Source organism: Rattus norvegicus, chromosome 6, assembly GCF_021556685.1.
Source record: "Rattus norvegicus strain SHRSP/BbbUtx chromosome 6, alternate assembly SHRSP_T2T, whole genome shotgun sequence".
Taxonomy (NCBI): Eukaryota; Metazoa; Chordata; class Mammalia; order Rodentia; family Muridae; genus Rattus; species Rattus norvegicus.
The window spans coordinates 53,993,805-54,007,218 of record NC_141539.1 but is presented as its reverse complement, the minus strand read 5'-3'; the positions used below and the strand labels follow the sequence as shown (position 1 = coordinate 54,007,218).

General features: G+C 42.7%; 1 pseudogene; it reads right to left on the bottom strand.

Annotated features, from left to right (window-relative positions):
* The window catches only part of Lamb2-ps1 (laminin subunit beta 2, pseudogene 1), a 114,615-nt pseudogene that overhangs the window by 56,632 nt on the left and 44,569 nt on the right, over positions 1-13,414 (bottom strand).

The following is a 13,414-nucleotide window of genomic DNA, read 5'->3' as shown; positions in this document are numbered from 1 at the left end:
ACATTCTTTGTTTATCAACTATTTTTTTTTATTAACATCAGCACATTATACTACTTCGCTTGGAAGTTATGTGTGTGGATGGACTATATTGACTATACATTTCATCTCAAAAAATATTAGAAAATGTGTTGTAAAAACGAGAGACTTGGGTCTTAGGTATTCCCCAAAGGTCTATATACTGAAGTCTTACTCTCTGGAATAGTTCTATTGAGAGGTGTGTGTGGAGTGTGTTTTGATCGTTGGGAATATGCCCTCAGATATGCCCTGGTTGGGACTCCAGTCATTTTTTCTTCTCATTCCCATCCCTGCTATGAGAGGTGAGTAGCATTGTTATCCCTGCCGTGAAAGGTAAGTAGCATTGTTATATTCCTGCTCCTTAGCATGATGGGTTACATCATTACTGCTCCCATTACATTAGGGCGTCCTAACCACAGACTTAACCCTATCAAACAATGTGACCAAATAAACCTTTCTCTCTATAAGTTGGCCTTTTAAATGCATTTTGTTACGATAACAGAAAGGTGTCTCACACTGGGATGTTGGATCAGATAAGGCCAAGAACAATGATATAATTTGCACTGAGGTTTTTGCACTGCTGTAGCTCTCAGGATTTCAACCCTGTGATGGTCAATCTCAGCTGTCAACTAGGTGACATCTAGAACCACAGGAAAGATGGATCCCCCGCATACATAGGGATTATCTTGATTAGGCTGATTGAAGTGGGACGATCTACCCACTGTGGATGGCATCATTCCCTGGGCTAGATCTTGGACTGTAGTTTGGAGAAAGTGAGTTAAACACATGTATTCATTGCTCTCTGCTTCCCAACACAAGTTCTTACCACCAGACCTTCTCCACTGTGACGGACTGTATCCTTGAACTGTGAGATATAACAAATCCTTCCTTCCTTACATAGCTTCTGTCAAGGTATTTCATCACAGCAACAGGAAAAGTAATTGAGATGTATTTCACACTGTTGTTTGCCTGTCTCATTGTCCCCTCAGAGAGTAAGCCTCAGAGGCATGTCTACTACTAACTAACTTACAGTAAGTGCTTCATAAAACATCATTTGATGGGGTATATTTATATCTACCATTATGATTTTAAATTTAATCTAAAATGGTTGCATTCTTCAAGCAGAAAACAGGTGGGAAGAAACACAAGACAGGGAGATGACTTGAGGGTTGGGGTCAAGCTAGACAACCAGAGATGAGTTGACAGTTCAGAGTGTGAGCCAGTTCCCAGTTGGCCACTCCTGGGAACAAGCATGTGGGCCAATCGACAATAGTCCCTCAGTTTAGGATTCTGCAGTGCATGCCTTGCTTCTTGTAGAAACATCTAAAGATTTACATTTACCAAGTCTAATGCATTCCAGGTTTAAAAAAGAAGAATGGCAGTTTGATATTACAGAATGCCTGACATACTTTTGATCCTAATGCAGTTTTATGGAAACATGTACCGTATAATCTAGGTGACAGAAATGAAAGCTTAAGGGCCTCACTATGCCAGAAAAATAAAAGGCATTTATGCAGAGCAGCACCAACCATGGACAGAAGACCATTTAGTCTGCTTTTCATTGGTCCTGCTCTTAGATGCATTGCTCATTAGGTTTTTTTGTTTGTTTGTTTGTTTGTTTTGTTTTGTTTTGTTTTGTTTTTTTGGGGGGTCAACCCAGCAAAAACTGGGGACATCTGGGAAGAGGCCTGTGGACAGGTCTGTGGATGCTTTCAACAGTAACTGATAGGAAAAGAGCCAGGCCATTGAGTGGTGACATCCTGGCCAAGTGGTCTTGGGTTGTATAAAGTAGTTGGAGTAAGGCACAAGGAGCAAGTCAGTAAGTAGCACTCATCCATGGCCTTGCTTCAGTTCCTGCCTTGAGTTTCTGCCCTGACTTCACTTCCTGAGGGTCTCTGATCAGGACATCAAAGCTAAGTAAACTGTGTCCTCTCCAAGTAGCTTTTATCCCAGCAATAGAAGCAAACTAAGACAGATGCCAAGGATAATGTGACTGAGGAGGAGCACACACAGACTTGGGGACAGCTGGGTCTCACATGGTCAGTTCTTTCTTTCCAGAGCAGTGAAGTTGGTGGTATGATGTTGAGCTCACTAGTGTGCAATAAAAAGTGCAGGGACTTTCCTCCTCTAGACATTCTGCATCAGGGACTACATGGACCATGGTACTGAGCCTAGATCCTCTTTTTGTTAGACCGTTGTTCCTGCCCTGCAGCTGCTGTGCTTTTGACTTCTCTCTAGCAATCTCAAAGGGCTCATAGCTGTCTTCATTACAAAATAGCACTCAGCCACATGGATGAGGGTCTTATGCACTCAGGGGCAGAGGTTAGCATGACACGTGTAGAGCTACTTCCTTGCCTCCAGGTACATTTAGCTCTACACCTGGTGGGACAAGATGAAAGACTTCCTGCAGTTGAGGCTGCGTCCCGGCTCCTTGCCCTCGCATCTTGTTTATTCCTCTTTTTTCTGGAGTCATACTCTCAATAAATCACATGCCCTCGAATTTCTGTCTCAGCCTAAAACATGGATCTAGAGCTTCTTTTGATGCTTTTCAGAGCTGGCCAAGACAAGCTTCTCTCTTAATTTTGATTCATAGGCCAGGGTTTTCCATAGGTACATGTAAGAAAATGAATCAAATGAATATATTATAAAATTAATTTTCAATTATCTACTTACTGCATCTATCAAGCATCTTTTTGATAGTGTGACATATATGTCTATATTTTGTCTTGAACTGAGAAGTCTTTGAGAGTAAGCACTATATTTAAGTGCAGGAACAATGCAGTGCTAAACCATACAAATTCAGGTAATAAATCACCCTCTATAATACTATGTTATGTCCTTGGAATACAAATAATTAGAGGTTTTTAGAATCTGGATTTGAATAACTCTCAAGTGTCAAGATTGTCATTAATAATATCTTTTAGAGGCCTACAACTTTGTTAGTTTTCTACCCCCCTCTCTCTCTTTTAACTCCCCATTGGAGGTGCTATTATTTTTAAATTTTATTTTTAATATTTGTTTTATTCTTGTCCCCAGGTATGTGCTTGTTTGTTCACAGAAGTCCAAAGAGAGAGTCAGATCCCTTGGAGCTGAAGTCTTTGGTGGTTGTGAACAGCCGGATATGGGTGTTGGAATCTGAACTCTGGTCCTGTGATTCAGCCGTAAACACTCTTAATCACTGAGTCATCTCTCCAACCCAGGTTCAACCTTTTAGACTGGATTTTCTTCCTTTTTGTAACTCATGAACTCCTTTATAAGCACAGTCCTAGGTAACACTCCTCAAGGGAAAAGACAGATATTTTTATGGGTAGGGAAAACATTATTGTTTGAATTTCTAACTTGAGAATTAGTTTCTACCACAATACAGTAGAATCTCATGTCAACTATCAAGCGGTCCTCCATCTGCAAGCCTGAACCAGTTTTGATTAAGGTGGTCAGATAAAATGTAGATCACCCAGGTAAAATAAATGTCATGGAAACTGAATTTTTTCATATAATTATATCTAAGGTAATGCTTGAGACATAGACTAAATATTTGTTATTCTTGAAATTAAAATTTAACTGGGTACAACCTCTGCCTCCTCCCTCCCTCTCTCTGACCTTCCCTCCCCCCTTCCTCTTAAAAGATCTTGTCAGTCTACTATGGTTAAATGGTCCCCAAATATGCCTTGAGGTTCTGATGGCTGAAACTTGTGGACATCCAAGACACGCATGCCTGGGTTAATGTGTAAGCAGAAATACAGCTAAGTTCAAGGATTTAAGTGTCTGATTGTTAAAGTTGAACTTTTAAGGCATAATTTATACAACTTAAGTATAGAACTCAGTAACTCAGGGGTTAACACACTGCCCAAATGTAGCCAGACAGCGAATATTTGACCTTGAGGCTATAAGATCTCTGTGAAAATCTTCAACTCTTCTTGCAGTCAAGAAGCAAATATAGGTAATATATAAACAACTGGACCCAAGGTCTGGCAAAGCTCTCTAGGGCGAGCGTGATAACTAAACCATGAAATTAGGATACTCCCACAAACATTCAAAAATGCAATTTCAACCGAGCAATTTGAACTTTATCCAAAACTTACTCTAGGCCATTACTAGGGCATGTTGTACTATCCAATCAACATTAGCTATTTGGCAGTTGGAATAATTAAACAGGTACATTTGGGTAACATCCCAGCAGACTCTGTAAGTAGCATTGTAACAGAATTCTGCTCTGATGCTTACAGAACCAGCCAGGGTTTGACATTGAGCATGGGCTCCCCTTCCAAGGGCTGAGAAAAGGTCTTGGAATATGGCACACCGTGTCCTACACAGACTGGTGTGGAAAGCAGCATAGCTCTGTGTTGAGAGACGTAGAACTCAAGTGCAATGATAAAGGCACAGTGATGTTGCCTGAGTGGCCACAGTACCTGGCAGCCTCCCACCTAGGCTGTGAACGGCTTCCCTGTGGAGCTCAAGAGAGGCGGAAGTCTACACTAGCTGGGGGTCGGGGAGTGTTTATGGCCTCTGCCACGATAGTGACTTCCTTGGAGACAATATGGGACAGATACTTTCTGTCCTAGCTAACATGGTCATACCAACAGGGTCTCCTTCCATTTTGCTGTCATCTCTGATGAGGCAGAGTGAGTGGCCTTTACATCAGTAACTTTTGCCACCTTGACTCTAAGCTATGGAGAGTCAATTGACTGTTTCAGGCTTGTAGCATTTGTTACATTTCAGTGCCATCAGAAGAATGGAAAGGGAAGTTAGAGTTAGGCTATCTCTGGGCTGCAATCCCGGTTCTGCTGTATGATGGAGAGTCTCTTCAATTCTCTCTTCATCTGATAAGGACACAACCAACGTCACTGAGCTGTTAGGAACACTAAAACGTGATTTCGAATACAAAGAACAGTGTAGCACATAGCTATTTCTATTTCTCCATTTACATATCCTTGGTTGCAAAGTTGATGTATGGTCCAGATCCTCAGAGACCTTCTATATCTAAGGTTGGATCCCATGCATATCTGGCAAAAGCTCCTTGTGACTATCACGTGTACAGTGCTTGTTCTCTTCAGGGATGTTGACTAGGACCTGGATAGTTCAGCCAGCTGTGGACTAGACAGGAAGAAATCAAAGAATGTCAGACAAAGGGTATAGGAAACAATTTCCCTCGTCCTCATATATTACATATACATCCTCATATACCACACTTATAACAGACAGTGCATGGAGTTCAATTTACAAGTTTTAGTTCACTTCGAATAGTGTTGGAGTTAAGTGGTTCTCTCCCATATGTATAGATTGTGACTTAGTCGGGAAGAACATTTTTCCTCTATCTGTAGCTCATAGGCCTGGGGAAATTTCCAACCTTCTTGTCAGGTCTAATCATCAACACGTCTCTAAAAGATGTGATCAGTTCATCGTGGTCATCACCAGCCCTGGACTGCAGAGCCAAGGCTGACAAGATGGAATCCCTCAGAAGATGTTATGCACACACCGGGGTAGGGGGACAACATGCAGACTAATTAGCTCCATTTGTAAACCTTACGATTTGGAAAAGGTTTTGTCGCTGCTGTTGGTTTTATTTCGAGAGGTGAGGAAGAAACTTTATGGACAAATCCATGTAATTTTCTCTTCTCAAATGGACCTTAGGCGCATTCGTCTTTCATTTATAAGAGAGAGAACTGCGACCTATCGAGAGTCTCAAAATGGGTCACGAGACACGCAGTGGCTACCTCTAGAATGTGGTCTCCTGAGGAGCCTGGAGGCCTCTAAGACCACTCCCACAGGAAAGATGGTTGCAGGGAGAGAACTGGATGTGGGATCAGCACAGAAAGTGTTAGGAAGCTTCTTTTTCTAATTGGCATCTATTCTTTCTCAGCTCTCCTTCAGGAGGTGAGGGGGTGCGTGGTTTGTTGGGGGGTGGGGTGGGGAGAGACCATCTGCTTAAGAGTCTCGCTGTTGGGTAAGAGCTGAATACAAACAAAAGCCTCTATTGACAAGCCTCCGGTTGAAAAATCTCTGCACACATGTTAGTAATTAATTGCTTTTGGAGAAAAAGCCCCAGGAGGGAAGAGTTTGTGTTATTTTTGCTGTTTATTATTGTTACACAAACATTCAGTGGCTACTTCCTCAAGCCTAGCCCCTCAACATATCACTCGAGCTTCTAGCGTCTCTCCCTGGATAAAGCGCATGCGCACACACTGCGCAGCCCCAGCCTTTGGTTTATAACGCTTCCCAGATGTACTACTTCTTGAAAATCGGTTTCTGATGACCTTCTTCTAGAAAAGCTGATATGAAAACAGGCCAGGAATATGTTTCTCCCTGCGTTCTCCCCTTGGGAGGTAGGAGTTAATGGGTACCTGGGCTTCAGAGGGAACAGCTGTGGTGAAGTCTCTGTGAAAAGGAATGTTATTGATGATAAATCTCAGGCCGGTCCCAGGGAGAACCCTGGCAAATCCAGGTCCGGTCCACATAACTAGGCTCCCTGGTAGTTGGGTCTCACAAAGTAGTGTCCACAGCAGACACCTGGCCAAAAGTCACAGGGAAGAATGTAAATTGCTTACCTTACAGTCAAGGCCTGGAAAAGTTCAGAAAGAAAAAGAAAGGGGTTTCCTGGTGTGTATATGATCTATCTGAGTCACAGACAAATTAATCCAGCCTGGATACAGTCCAGAGGCGCGCCGAGCCTCAGCCTTGGAACCTGTGGTACTTTCAAGGATGAAATTGAAAGCAGACTGTTCACTTTAAGTGACTCACATACCGGCGAACAGAGCGTATTCCACATAGACAGTCTTGGGTTTCTCACAACTGTGAAACTCTGCCCAAACATGGAGGGAAGAGAATACTTTTGTATGTACTTTAGGGATTCTGTCTGTTCATTACAACGGAAGAACAGACATTCGCTTGTTTCCCCACATCTATTCTGTCCAAGCATGAGAAAGGGATACCCCTCTTCCGTCTCCTCTGGGCATCTGAGCACAGAACTCCTAACACACTTGCCAGACTCCAACTCCACAGTCTCTACGCTGGGCATGAGCCTGGGGCCATCTGGACCCTGGGGATAATAACACACACTAATTATCTTTGTGTCCTCCCCACCCCAGACACAGCCTCTGCTCATTCTGCCTCTTGTTACTCTGCCTGTGTTCCTGCACGAGCTCCTGGGTGTTCTCCTCTTTCCGCCCTTGGCCCAGTCCATATTTATATTTCATACCTCTGCCAACAAAGCCTTTTAAGCACGTCCTCACTGCCAACAGAATAATACTCACAAGTGTTTAGAGTGCACTTCAAGCTGCTCTGCGATCTGCACGGAACTGGATCTCTGTCTGGAGAACGCTTGTTCCGTAACAATTATGCATCAGCAAGCTACAAAGAGAGCAGGCCAGGGCCTCTGCCACAGAGTGGAGCAGAGTCTTGCATGGAAAACAGAAATGTAAGACACTGCCCTACCAGGTCAGGCTCTGAGAGGTCTATATTTAAAGTCAGTCCTGTGCAGTGCTTTTCGAACATTTGAAGAATATTAGTAGGCCGTATAGGAGAGTCCCTCCCCCCTCCTTTTTGCCTGATTGGTGCACTCATGTCCCGGTTGTAGCTACTTGCTCTTAGTGGTCCCCCATATAGAAAGCTACACACCTTCATCTCTCTCTAACCCTGCCACAGCCCCTGGAGAGGCCTAGAGCCAATGACTGACAGATACTAGGAAAGGGTGGTGGTGGTTAGAAAGGGCTGGTCTGATGTCTCAGGAAGCAGGATGCCTGTCTAAAGATCATGTTCCTGATCACCTCCGAGAACTGAACCATACGTCAGCTATGACTTCTTCTTACACTGCAGTTTGTTCCCGTCTTTCTCTGCTCTCTGAGTTTCCCTGAAGAATGCTGATTTAATAAACCCCATGCAGCGGAACCCTGGCTCAGGTTCTGTGTCTAGGGCATCTGGCCTGAGACAGTTGGGATTGGTTTACTGGTTTAAGTAGACCCTATGATGGAGTTCAGGAGATGAATAATTTGCTGTCCCAATGGCAATGAGAACGCTGTTCTGATGGTCCCTGGCAAGGCATTATGGTACAACTGCTAAAATTATCACCCGTGTTCACTTAAGATGGGTGACAATGTGTGTCCATGGTCTGCTAGCAGACTGTGTTAGGTTTTTTTTCTTTCTGTAATCATGAGTCTAAAGGTCTGGACAATCCTGACATTCTACAAACTATCACACTGATCCCTTAAAGGGAGAGATACTGAAGTGTGTCTATTGGCCAAACATGTATCTGTGTGGCGTATACATGTATCTATAACACCAACTGCTGATGTAGACATAAACACAAGCTTTGTAATTCTGGCGATTTCGCATGTGAGTAAAAGGTTCTTATGTTTCTAGCTAAGATTAGCAGTCACATGATACGAAGATGAAAGACAAAATCCATGTTTACTCATTTAAACTTTCCTATGCCTTTAGTAAGAATCACATTGAAGCCAATAAAAGAGAAACATCATGGAAGTTGGAAAAAAAAAACATGAGAGAAGTAAAACCTTTCTGTTCTCGCAGTAGTGCTTTTAATGCCCAATCTGAATTGTGTCCCAAGGCCCAGGCCATTTTTACTTTGCAGTAGGCCATGATCCAGGTAAGAGTACACAGGAGTGGGTTTGAGCAGAGGCTGAGGGTGTGATGCCTGTTTTGTGTGCCAATACCACAAGTGCCCCCTTATCTTAAGAGTGTCTGTGGGCTGGTGTAGACACCTCTTCTGGAAGACTCTGTACTCACAGCCAACTCCTGGCTGTGAGGATGCAGCAGCCCAGCCCCTGGGCCTCATAGAGGATGACTCTGCTGTGTGACTTAGGCTTCCACTTTCCTGAGAGCTTAGGCCAAAGCTAAACTTAGCCCAAGACCCCACCCTTCCCTAACATTCCCCTCCTCATTAACCGACTTCCGGCATTCCCTTATAAGATTTTTGATGAATGATTCTCTAGTAAAAAAAAAAATGCATTTGAATTCCTGTGAAAATCTAGTGGATTTAGTGTGACACTGATAGTATGTATGTGTGCATATTTATAAGCGTGTGATACGTGTGCATGTGTGCACGCACACACACCTACCTCTGCAAAACAGAAACAAAGCTCATACAAAAATAAGACCTTATTAATGTATTCTTTGGTTGTGCTCAACCCCCACAATTGACTCTGATTTATTTACTAATAGATGTTATCTTCCATTTGACGAGAGCCCTATGGTACCCCTGAGATGGAAGCCATTAATTATATTTTCCTGTCAGAGTGCAGACTACCAGAAAAAGACATGTCTGAATTGAATATAAGGGGACAAAGTGAGTTTTTTATGTCAGCTACACAGAGATGGCCATTTCTGCCAAGAAACAAAAGGTGGTTGCTCAGAACGGGTCTCTCAAAAGTGTTGTCATGGGCCATTTGGGCCAGAATCATTTTGGGGTACCTGGTCAACATGCAGATTTCTTGTTTGGCCTCCAATTTCCTGATGTAGCAGGGGTAACTTTAAACAAACTCCCTCCACGAGCAAACACAGTACAAGAAGGGGGCCTGCCCTGTGCCCCAGGAATGAAGGGAGGAGGGCAGCGAATAGTTCTTCCTCTTCCCTCCTGAGGAACCCCAGATTGAAGAGAGACTTTCAGCCCAGGGTCAGAAAGGTTTGTGGGATGTCTCATGAACACAGAGGCAAGCAGTAGAAAGCAGTCACCACCCTGGTGCTCACAAGGCTGGTAGAAGGAGCAGGAATTCTGAAGCATCTCTCACGCTCTTAGGCCGAGTCTTTCCCTTCAGCTGCACAGCCCAGCTGTGTGTGCACACGGTTCTTCCCTCCACAGAAATCCGTCCAAGTGTTCTTCACCTGCTCAGCCATTTCATTCGTGCACAGAGCTCCTTCACTTTTCAAGTAGTTGCACAGCACTGAGGCAGGAGGATGTCAAGTTCCTGGCCAGCCTGGGCTACACAGTGAGATTGTCTAGCAACAAAACTCTTTAATGGTGTATGCGGAGCTGCTTCAGAAGCTGAGTTTGTTAGCAGGGTAGCCCATTTGCTTCCATTTGCTCCTGCAGTGTGCCCACTCATGCATATGCACACACAGATGCTCAAATAGATTTGTGTAATGAAGAAACAAATGAGCAAGCAGGCCAACAGAGGCCATCACTCTGAGTGAATCATGTTTGGATGACCAGATATAGTTTGGGTCTTTTAAAGTCCTTGAATTCAGGGCCCAAGGAGGTTCTGATTATCACTGGCCAACAGGCACCTTGGGGCCTACAGCACCACCGTAGGGCACATAGCATCCTCTTCTTTCTCAGCTTGGAAGAAAGTTTCTCCTTACAACCCACTCCCTCTTGCAAACCTGACAAGGAATTATGGGTTCCCAGGCTGGACACCTCACAACTCCAGAACCTACCTGTAGAACTTTAGCTTTGAGGTTCTTAAAGTTACTATTTCCCCAAGACTAATTACTTGCAACACAGTTCTCCCTTCCCCTGTCTCTATTTAGAAGGCGTATCTGAGCTTCCATGGTCAGCGTCTTCAGGACCATGCAGAGTTCTAAATGCGTGAACCTGCTTTCCCCTTGTGGTGCAGGATGAGAGCCACCCAGAACATGACTTCCTCTGCTCTCACCAGTACAAGGGCTTGGTTTCCAATTTTCCTTTGGTGTTATATTTCCTCTGTCAATCCTGAAATAATTTCCTTGTTGCCGGAAATACACATAACATGTTGGCAAAGCTGTTGCCAAAATCTTAAAAAGAAATACAGGTGCCAGTTTAGCCAACCATACCTTACTTCAAGTCATACTTTACTTCAAGAATTTCTGCTGTGCTGTCCTGTGCCAGGGAACTACGATTTACTCAGTAGCCTCAAGGAGTTATGCAGGAGGCCCGTGTTTCTCTGTCTCTACCTCTGTCTGTGTCTTTAGCCCTATCTATGTCTGTGTCTTCTCTTTATATTATTTCCTTTGTAAAACTGAGAAGTTTTTTGGTTCTTCTAATATCTTGTGGTATTGGGTTTCCTTTTAGAAGATGCTATGCTAGCAAGAGCCTAACTGACAAAATATTCAATTCTTGTTTACTGTGGTATTTTATATATATATATATACATATATATGTGTGTATATATATATATATACCATATATGTGTGTGTCATATATATGTGGCATATAAGATTTAAGATTTATATATAATATATATGTATATATAATATATATGTAATATATTTGTATATATAATATATATGTATATGTAATTTATTTAGTGTGTGTATACTTGTCACAGAGTGCCCATGGAGGTCAGAGGACAACTTGAGGGAGCATATCCTCTCCTCCTTCCACATGGGTCCCAGGGACTAAACTCAAATCATCAGGCTTGGCAGCGGGCACCCTTGCCTGACCAAATTTGCTGGCCCTTGTCCCTGACTTTGTGGTGCTTAAAATGGGCACCAACATCATGCTTTTTCAACACTTTGTCCTTGAAGTTTCATACTTCAAGGTGTAGAGAAAACATAAAATATTTGGGGTATGCAGATTCAATGAATTCTTACACATAGCGACTTTGGATGGTCTTCAGATCAGTTGCTATTTGTTCTTATGGCTTGTAGACTCTGTTCTTACAAACTTCTCCTAAGGGGCTGGAGAGACGGCTCAGCGGTTAAGAGCACTGACTGCTCTTCCAGAGGTCCTGAGTTCAATTCCCAGCAATTACATGGTGGCTCACAAACCATCTGTAATGAGATCTGATGCCCTTCTCTGGTGTGTCTGAAGACAGTGACAGTATACTCATGTAAATAAAATTAATAAATCTCTAAAAAAAAAAAAAGGAAAAGAAAAAGTCCTCGCAAGAGGCTAAGCCACAGTAGCCATTTTTACCAGTCAAACTGCATCGGAGAAATGATGTCTATGTAACTCCAATTTCCCTAAAACTACAAATATCATGGTTTTATTTTTTAATTTGTAAAGATTTATTTATTATGTATAACAGCATTCTTCCTGCAGGCCAGAAGAGGGCATTGAATCCCATTACAGATGGTTGTGAGCCACTATGTGATTGCTAGGAATTGAACTCAGGACCTCTGGAAGAGCAGTCAGTGCTCTTAACCACTGAGCCATCTCTCCAGCCCACCATGGTTATTTTTATACCATTTTTTGGTCATTCCTTTGCCAACCTAGCTACAATTTTCTGGTTACTCCATCTCCAAAGCCTTGTTACACCCTGGGTTCACTTGATCCATGTCTCACTGTCGATGTCACAAGGCTTTCATTTCATAGGCATCTCACTCATTCAGCAGGAGCGTGTGGCCTGGAAGTCAGCTGTGATCTGCTTCTGGGACCCTCTTTATTTGAGAGTGTCACTGTTGTGATCCTTAGCCATGTTCGCCAACCAGGCCCTGCCTTTTGTGGTGAGGCCCTTTAGGACAAGCCCCATTGGGATTTCTCTATTTATCATTTTTTTCTTCATTAATTATGTTCATCTTGTGACATAAAATTGACCATTTTGCTAGCGTTGTACAGAGAAAATTATGGAATTATCATTAGCTCTTATACTGCATTAAATTTTATATTTTATCAAATGTAAGCAGTATCAAATGTGACTTTAGGCTGTATTTTCTCCACTTAAAGGCTGGTGGCTCATTCTCTCCATTCTTCTGTTTTAAGTCACTTACAAAAGAGAAGTGGGGCCTCTTTAAAGTGCACAAGCATCTCCTGCAGACACTGCTGAAATGCAGACCTAACAGCGTACGTACCTCAGATGGGGCTGAGGTTCTAATGAGCTCTCAGGTGATGTCTGTGTCACGAGTGCACACGACACTCTGTATTCTGAGCCACAGGGCAGGTGTGTGTGTGTGTGTGTGTGTGTGTGTGTGTGTGTGTGTGTGTGTGTGCGTTTCCTGCTACACCTCAAGGCTAGAGTTTAGTCTTTGAAGTCCATTAAAATTTTCTAAGTAGGAAAATGATATGCTGAAGATTATCTTCAATGCTCCTCCAAACACTCTAGCAGAAGAGAGAAAAGAAGTCTGCAGTCATGCAGAGGGAAGTAAGAGTCTGTCTGTCTGTCTGTCTGTCTGTCTCTCTCTCTATCTATCTATCTATCTACTATCTATCTATCTATCTATCTACTATCTATCTATCTACTATCTATCTATCTATCTATCTATCTACTATCTATCTATCTATCTACTATCTATTTATCTACTATCTATCTATCTATCTATCTACTATCTATCTATCTACTATCTATCTACTATCTATCTATCTATCTTCTATCTATCTATCTATCTATCTACTATCTATCTATCTATCTATCTATCTATCTATCTATCTATAATGTATACAAAATATATAAGTATTTGTCTTAGTTAGGGTTTTACTGCTGTGAACAGACACCATGACCAAGGCAACTCTTATAAAAACAACATTTCATTG